A 9,551-nucleotide genomic window follows, 5' to 3' on the forward strand; every position below is an offset into this window, starting at 1 on the left:
TTTGCACTTGTTTGCTTGAGAAATGATCTGTTTGCATGAGTTATTATTTTGTTTAATGAATTATTATTGAGTTATTATCTTTTTTTGCACATGTCATTATCTTAAGGAATGCTTGAGAAATGATCTGTTTGTATTATCAACTTTTTTTGCACAAGATATCTGTTACGCATCATCTTTTGCACGTTATCTTGATGTTATCTCATGCGATCTTGATTGAGCCAAAGATTAAATAAATATGAAACACTGTATATATAATCTTTCAGTATTTTAAGAGCTGTTTGCAGGAAATACAGTTTTAGGACTCAGATAAGGACATAAAGATGTTCCGTCTCCTCAGAGGATCATCTGATGATTTAATGACCTGTTTTCATTCTGGATGTTTTCGTTTCTCGTCTTGTTGTTTCCCGTCAGAGATCATTGAACTCAGAGCTGATCAGAGTCCAGCTTTCATTCTGCAGACTCACTAACAGGTAAACACAGCTGCTGCCTCACTACATCCTGCTCAACACAGAGCAAATCACAGCGTGTCCTGCATCATCATCATCATCATCATCATCATCATCATCATCATTATCATTATCACCAGCAGCAGCAGCAGCAGCAGCAGCGCTGGTGTTTCCTGCAGCTAAAGGACTAAATGAGGTCATGTTGTTGCTGTTGTTGATCCAGTTGAGCCGAGCTGGAGCGCTGCCTGGTATCACCTCAACACCACCATCATTCCTGAGGGAGGAGGAGGAGGAGGAGGAGGAGGAGGAGGGTGGAACAGAAAGTGAAGCTCAGGGAGTCGCAGCAGAAAGAGAAGAGAGCACAGATTGTTTCCCGGAAGCAGCAGCAGCAGCAGCAGCAGCAGCTCTCTCTTAATTTTCCAGAGAAAGCAGAGCGCGTTCCTCCCTGCGTCTGATCTGAGGTCAGTGTGTCGGCCTGGAAAACGCTGCAGCAGAACAGACATCAGGGATGACTCTCATGAACCTCCAGACTGTTTCCCAGCAGAGACGAATACCAAGAATACCACAGAGGAATAAATATACATATCCCACACACATTCATCTCTTCAGTGGAAGCTTCAGTGATGTTTTTGTCACATGCTTCACGCACGACACCATTTATTCACTACAGCTGTTCACATTTACTTTTCATCCACACAGCTGCACATATACACCTTTTAGACAGGAAACACTTTTTTTTTCTGCGTTTTTGCCTTTACTGGACAGTCATTAGTGAAGAGGCAGACAGGAAACAAGGGGAGAGAGAGAGGGTTGGCTACGAAGGTGCTGCAGCTACAGACACATTTTAAAGATATTTCTTTAAAACGTTTTTTTTTTTTGGAAGTTTATTGTAGTTCAACGATGAGACTGAGCCAGGATCATTTGCATGTGTTCCCCTCTTCTCATTCATAATCGATCCTCTTCCTCATTGGCTGTCTGGCTTCCTCATTCACCTGCATGAGTGACTGCTGCTGTAGATCTACATCAGTAGTTACTTACTGTTGATATCTCACTTCAGATGTGAGTTCAGGTCAGAGAGGATGTCGGGGTGACTGAGTCTCTTCTACCAACAGTGAACATTGGTTCCTTTTATCCATAAACATCGTCTTTCTCTGACGTTAAACAAGTAGAATTAGTCCTTAAACTTCAGATCAGTAAAACACTCATATGAGTAATTTTGGAAATTAGTAAAATTTCAGTTTTCATCAGTTCAGTTCAGTCTTTATTTTTTCCTGAATGGGAAATTAGGTTTGAAGCATAAATGGAGTAAAATCCATCAATTAGTGAAAGAACAGTCAGTGAGTGTTTGCAAAAAGTAAAAACAAATTACAAAAATGTTAAACCGATAAGAACAAATAAAATATAAACATTAAAGGACGAGTTCACAATAATTCAAGTGTGTCGTTAAACCAACCGTCAGTCATCAAATGAACATTAAAGCTGTGTTTCTTGCTGTAATCATTCCTCCTGTTCATACTGACCATTAGAAGATCCCTTCATAATGACCTTACAATGGAAGTGATGGAGGACAAAATCCACAGTCTGAAGCTAATATGAAGCTTCAGCGTCCAAATGAGTCAAATCAAGTAGATATCTTTCAACGTTACAGTCTTTTTAGTGCCAAAGTTCCTCTTTTTGTTACTATACTTCCACCTGCAGCTCAACAGGGAAACACTGTCCGAGGAAACACAAAGAGGGAATTTGATGCTAAAAAGACTGTAAATGTGTCAGATATCCACTTGATATGACTAACTCAGACTGCTGAAGCTGAATAGAAGCTTCACACAGACTTTTAAATGACTGTGTGGACACACTGTGGATTTTATCCTCCATCACTTCCATTGAAAACACATTTGAAGGATCTTTTAATATCCAGTATGAACAGGAGGAATGATTACAGACACCTGACTGCTGCTTTAACATTTTGTTTCATGAATATGTGTTTTTATTTATTAAAAAAATCAGTTTTCTCTGTTAACAAGCTGCTGACTCTGCACTTTTTTCTGCATTAAAAGTAACTTCCAGCATCATAATTAACCCTCAAACTCTACGTTACACTGTGAGTCTCTGTGAGGCGAAAAACTTGTGCGGTTAAAAGTGAAACCCCAGAAACCCTCAGAGGGGAAACACCGCTGTGTGCGTAACTCCAGGTCATGTGACTCCAGGAGAGAAACTCTCAGCTCTCTTGACTTCCGTGACGTCTCGCCACGATGGAAGAGACGCGTGCTGACGTTGTCCTGCTGAAGTGTCTTTTCACGGTTTAACCAGCGTCAGCAGGACGGCGTGTGCGTGTGTGTGTGTGTGTGTGTGTGTGTGTGTGTTTAGATAAACTACAGCGTGTGTTCATGGTGATGAAGGAACATGTCAGCCGGTTTCAGTTGAGACACTCACGTATATCAGTAGCACAACCCTTTAAACTGTGAAAGTCTGAATTTAAGTAAAGTAGAAGAGTGACGATGCTTAAATATAAATATTAGTTCAGTATGTGAGGAAGGCTACATGCTGAAGCGGCATCAGATTATTTCATATCAGATGTGGGTCACTTGCACATTTTTAATTCATTTTTAATTGACATTGTGGGTGCATGTGATGTGCTGTTGTACTGCTTTATATTTTGTATGTTGTGTCCTTTGTGGGTTTTTTTTTTGCTTTGTACTGTTTGTTGTTGTGCTGTTGTGTGTTTTGATTGTAATGGACTACGGATGCAAATTAGCTTCAAGCTAACTCTGGTGCAGCGCATCATTTATGCTTAATACACTTAATACACTGTCCTGTTCAATAAATCACATCAAATATGTTCTAGATCTGATTCATATCTGTGTGACCGCTGCCAGAACGCTGAGCTTCATCACAGCCTGGTAACAATAAACATGGAGGAGATGATGTTGTGCGCGATCAGCTGGTCATGAGGAGAAAGAGACTCGTTCATTCCTGTGAAAGTTGACGCATGTTGAACGACTAACAGACAACATCTTGCAGGATTTCTGCCTCAATCTTCACTTTCAGCTCCTGATTGAGTCTCTGAACACAAATATCTATTAAATCATCCATCACTTCAACTGGTAATTAATGGACGTACCAGTATTGTTCTGTGTACCTGCACTTAATAAACTGGTCTTAAACTATTTTAAATTATTTCTAGCAATTTATCACTTTTTTCTTTTTTTATGAAGTTGCATCTAATATATAGTTTAAATGTTTTTAACTTGCTGGTTTTGTATCGTCTGATGTGAAGGACGTGATGTTGATGTCGATCGTCAAGCTGAAGACGAATTTCTATGTTTGTGCAACAAAAGTGGACAATAAAGTTGTTTTGATTTTTGATATTTTGATGAAGCAAACATAAAGTAGAATCATCATATATCAGATTGAATGTATCATCAGTGCAGCTGGTGAATATTTCTCACCTCCACATGTCAGTCGTGCTCTGAGCACATCTTCCTCCTCCTCCTCCTCCTCCTCCTCCTCTCTGCTGTGTTAATGTGACTCCCACACTCCTCCTCCTCCTCAGTGTGTGTGTGTGTGTGTGTGAGTAACTCAGGCCTGAAACATCCTACAGTGTGAAACCTAAACCACACACACACACACACACACACACACACACACACACACACAGACTCTGACTGTGACCTTTGCAGGGTGACAACAGACTGAGTCATCAGCATTAGGTAACATAGCAGCCGGGAGGGGTGAGGGGTGGGTTGAACATGACAATGATGATGATGATGATGATGATGATAATAATGATGATGATGGTGGTGGTGGTGCATCATGGGAGAAAAACACGACCGCCTGTCTGTGTTTTATGTTCAGTCCGCTGCACATCTTCGGAGGCACTGAAGAGGCTTTTGTTCCTCCTGCAAAACACAAACTGTAGATCAGTGATTCTTCACCAGGAGCTCCAGAGAATCATCAGAGACTCTGCAGCTCCTCTCGGCTTTATGGAGCTTTATAGTGAGTTTCAGCTCATTGTTTATCTGTCCGGCTGCAACTTTACTGTTCTGGTTCACTCTCAGCGTCTCATAGCGTCGTTTTCAGAGAAAAAGCTGTAAAAAGCCGCTGTACACTACCTGCTCAGCACCAAACAGACACAGTTAACTGTAGACTAGCTGGTGAACATAGTGGAGCATTTAGCAACTAAAGAGCCAGATATTTCCCTCAGGAGTTGGTAGAAAGTAAAAACAGAACTAATAGAGAGTGAATATTGGACAGAAACACAACTCCACATGAATGATAATGTTGCTCTGTAACTGCTGGATGTGGAAATAAACAACTGTTATGTCAGAGTTGTGTTCACTAGCTACATGTTTCAGGTTTGAGTCTTTGTGTGTTAATGAGTTAAACACCAACAGCTGAATCAGAGGAACTGAACTTAAAGAGATTTTCTGTATTTACTAGACGTAAAAGACTCTTTTTTTTTTGTCTTCTCCTCTAAAGAAAATGCTTCTTTTAAGTTTCTTCGGAGGTGAATCTGAAGACTTTCTGTCGTCATAAAACTGGAAACTGTGCAGTAACTTTTCCAACACGAGTCTGTTTTAGTGGAATCGTCCTTTAAACGTCCTGAACAGTTGTGCTGTTTGTTTCAGTGAGAATCTGATGTGCAGCAGAGTCCATGTTTGTGTGGGATGAGCAGCTCATCACACATAAAACACACTTCATTCCTCTGATTTGATTGATTTATTGATTGATTGATTTCACGTGTGCATATATCATGTCACCTGAGCTCAGGTATGTGTGACCTGAGGAACTTTATATTTAGGTGTTCAACTAGTTACTAAAAACACACTTTTTTTTACGTATCTTAACGTACGTAATCTTACGTAAGTTGAATAATAATAAATCACGCACCTTCATTTCACGTTACGTAGCAGAATAAACCTGATCAGCTCGTTCTCACCCCCAACTCGTCACATATGGAAGCTTGGTCAGGACCCCCACTTCGTAACTTTAGCATCATTTTTCAATGTGCAGGTTAGTCTGATAGACTTCTGTTGATCTCCCACAACGTCTGAAATAGACACCATGAGACCGATGACGTCTCTACAACAGATTTCCTGATACGGAGGCGGCAGGTTGCAGGTCGGGTGGATGGCTGATAGATACAGTAGATGGTAAAAAGTGGACTTTGCTACTGTACTAATTTCCTGGGAATTATCTGGGTAATTTGCAGGTATTTAACAGATAATTTTTGGGATATTTTACTGAAAAGGGGGTGCAATTTAAATATGATAAATGCTAAAAAAAACAGAAAAGTGTTAAGTTGGTTTAAGTTTTCAGTGTGTAGTTTTGTGCACACCTGAGTGGGCTACTACAGTTACACAGCAGCTACTTTTATAAACTTATTGAAAAACCTAACATGCATTTGAAACACAAAACAGTTAAAGAACTGTTAAGAGTCACAAGTATGAACCAAGCGGCAACCTCCAGGGTTGTAAAATGAAGCCAAAAACTGCAGTTCCTTAAACGACCACTTGAGGCTCCAAAAGCGAGTCAATCCTCATAGACCCCCATGTTAAAATACCAACTTTACAGCAGAAATAAACATGTTTACAGTCTGGTACAAACAACGGTTTTGGTCTCTGTAGCTAATTTCCTCTTTCATGACAACTGGACGGGGGGTGAATTTTTTTATAACTCACCTGTTTAAATTTTATTAAGCCGTAAAGTTCTGCATAATGAAGGACATGGCTGCTTTGAGTGACAGGTCCACCAGCCACTAGGTGGCTTGTTTCAGCCGTTCGGCCCGCCTCTTTGCCCATTTTTGATTGGCTGGGAGTTAGGCAGAGTCACGCACTGCCAAGATGGCGACGGCCGGAGCGGCTCACTTTGAGCTTCAAAACCGCTCTTCAGAGACCAACGAGTGACGTCACGGTAACTACGTCCATATTTTTATACAGTCTATGGTATGAACTCAAATATAATGAGTGGGAACTTACAACTAAACCAACTTCACATCTTTTGTTCCAATCATTTCTGTACAAAATTAACCGTTTAATACCTGCAAATTACTTTCCAGGAAGTTAGTATAAAATGAAGGGACCTGTGAAATAAAGCGTCACCAAGAATCTAAATTTAAAGACAAGTGTCTCCTGCAGTATATTTGGTCTCATCAGACAGTGTGTGTAGAGGTGGAGGTGACACAGCTGCCAGCAGCTGGAGCTATAAATAGACAGACGGCGAGGCCTGCGAGCTGCAGCCAAACTCTGCAGGAATAACTGAGCAGTGTTCAGCGCTGCAGGGTGGACTCCTGCTCAGTCATGCAATTCAATCATTTAAGAAGAACATCAGTCCTTTGTTCCAAGATGATTATTTCAGTAAGTTTGAGTCAGGAGAAGTAATAGTTTGAGCGTGTCGGACGTGCAGGAAGTCGAGCGTCGTCAGTGTGTCCATGTAAGGACATTCAGCTGCTGCTCACATTACTGGCATTGTTGTGCGTCTCATTAAGGACGTGCTCGGCATTGTTTGAATACTGTGGTGGGAGGGAAAGTCCGAGCTGTCTGAGACAAAAAGGACACAGTGCGGGAGGGGGGGTGCAAGGGGGGGACGAGGTATTTATCATTCCCAGGAAGCAGCGAGCGTTGCGACCGCCGTCGGCTGATGACATGATGTCTGGTCGGTGGGACGTTGGTGGGATGTTTCTGAGCACGACCTGCTCACACTGACGAGTCTGTTAAAATCCTGCATGTGAACAATCAAAGTTTAACCACCGTCCTAAATCACAGCTGCAGGTTTATTCATTTTAAACTTGTGTGGAATAATGTTTTTAACATGATTGATGGACACCTGTGTGTAATTACTGTGTGTGGATTCGGTGTCAGATCAACATTTGCGGTGTTGTTGCTGCAGCTCGTTCAGTTCAGCCTCTCTCATCATTTCTGCTTCAGACTTTATTGCCTTTGCAGTGACACACCTTCGAGAACCAGCTTCCTCCTTTATGTCAGACACAAAAACAAGATTCCAGAGTAGAATAGATGCAGGAAACACCCTCCCAATGACAAATAAGTCATGTAGTAACAGGCCCAGATTTCTGAGATTATTGCAATAGAAAGTGGTGAGATGATGTTTTCATATTTGTCCGTGTAATATTTGGTTTTACAGCCTGATAAAGTCTCTTTCTCCTCCTGCAGCTTTCTGTGGTTTTTTTGATTGATGCATCACGCTCTGATCATAGAGCGAGTTTATCTTTGAACTTTGATTAAAGCTAAACTTTAATTATATGGATGTATCAACTGAAGCCATCACCACCAAAAGCCACAGTGTAATTTGAACACAGGACAAGTTGGACCAGTAAGTTCTAGATAAGGCATGCACAATGACTGATATACACGTGAGAAAACATAATGTATCAAATAAATGATTGTTTGATCTTTATAATCTTTTTTTGTGAGAAATTTAAATGCATGCAACATGTTTTTCAGTCTCGGTGTGTTTTGGTGTTTATTTACAGTAAAATCTGCAGAGTCAGCAGAGGAAACGTGTCTGCAGACAGTCTGATGAAGCCGACGTGCTGCAGGACATTTAACCTGAAACTGCTCAAAAAGAGGAGACGTCTCTCTGTGGTATTTGAGGAATTTGGATGTTTTCAGACTCTGCGATGTTTCCTTGGATTGTCTGAACGTTCCTGCTGCTGCTGCTGGACGCTCTGTAATCAGGTCAGGACAGTAAACCAGTGTCGCTGCGGTTTCCTCTCTTCTGGTTTGTCTCAGAATTCGTCACCTGAGGAGTCTGCAGCGCCCGGGGTGAGCAGACAGTGTCATCAGACAGGAATGAGACAGAAATAACCAGCAGGGAAGGAATGACTGGAAGCTCAGGGAGGAAACATGTTGAATCCAGGAGACACTGAACCGAGCAGAGACTTTAGATGAAACTTTATTAATTCACTGAATCAGGAGCAAAATAAACACGATGAACCATCAGGGAGTAGTTTTACATTGAAACATTAAAAGTGTTTCTATTAAATAAATGCAGTGTTGATAGTCTCAGTGGTAGAATGACAGGTATGTGGTCTAAGCAGCTTCTTTGACCTGGGACGCAACGTTCGTTCCGCTCAATGCTCTAATTTGCATATTGAGATCTGATCACGAGAAACGAGAACACTTTTTAAGACCAGGTGTAAATGAAAAGTCTCACTGATCAGATGTCATTATCCAGACACAGATCACATGAAAACACCAAGTATAAAAGTTATACTTGACCTTGAGATGAGCACTTATTATTATTATTATTATTATTATTATTATTATTATTATTATTCTGGTATGTTCCAGAAACTTTAATTGACCGACGCCAAACCTGCTGCACACGATCAGCAGAAGCAGCTGACAGGTGTGAGGACTGACTACATGAAACGTTTAATGACATGTTGATGTTCCAGTTTCCAGAGAAACCTGAGCTGCAGGATTCTCTCCAAGCAGGAACTCACCTGGAGAGAGAGAGACTAACTGGAACGGTTTAATGGTTTCCTGCAGCTACTGGTTGACTCCTGAACTTCTTCTTCACTGCATCAAAGATAAACTGCGGTGATTTTCCGCCTCAGCGTGTTTCCAGGTGTATGTTATGTGTGTAAAAAGTGGTGTAAAGCCTTTTGATGATGTCACTGATGATGTCAGTCGGGGGCTGAACAATACAAGTGTGGAAAGTAAAAAAAAAAACCTGGAGATGTGGAGTTTAGAAAGCTCCTCTTCTCTGCTGGAGGCTAGCAGCTCCAGGCTACATTAGCCGCGGCTAGCATCACATGCCACAATCTCTACAGGTGCTTTGTGGGTAATGTAGGCGCCAGGTTTTCTCCGCTGTACTGTTCACATTACACAACTTTCTGTCTTGCAATCAGAAGTCTTGAAGTTGTTGTGGTTTGCACACTACATGACTGATCAGTCAAACATTACAAGTTTACAAGTTTTGTCATGAAAACAGGCGAGAAGTGCGCTGATTTGCAGCGACAAACGAAAAAGACAAAGAAAAGAATATGGGTGAGAGGATGGATCGGGATACGTAGGCAGCAAGCATCTCTGTTCTCCAGAGAGAGTCAGAAGTCAATAAATATTTTTGCAAAGGACACGTAGGCAG

The 9,551-nt window shown here is 41.3% G+C and overlaps 1 long non-coding RNA gene across 2 annotated transcripts; it reads left to right on the top strand.

Annotated features, from left to right (window-relative positions):
* The first annotated feature begins 4,328 nt into the window (after window positions 1–4,328).
* Window positions 4,329–8,702, top strand: LOC121900702. 2 transcript variants are annotated; one of them, XR_006097008.1, is made up of 3 exons: window positions 4,329–4,439; window positions 7,613–7,772; window positions 7,933–8,702. It is a non-coding gene; the product is annotated as an uncharacterized LOC121900702 (long non-coding RNA). The 2 variants fall into 2 exon arrangements; XR_006097007.1 differs by lacking the exon at window positions 4,329–4,439 and adding an exon at window positions 5,266–5,596.
* The last annotated feature ends 849 nt before the right edge of the window (window positions 8,703–9,551 follow it).

This window comes from Thunnus maccoyii, chromosome 7, assembly GCF_910596095.1.
Source record: "Thunnus maccoyii chromosome 7, fThuMac1.1, whole genome shotgun sequence".
Lineage (NCBI taxonomy): Eukaryota > Metazoa > Chordata > Actinopteri > Scombriformes > Scombridae > Thunnus > Thunnus maccoyii.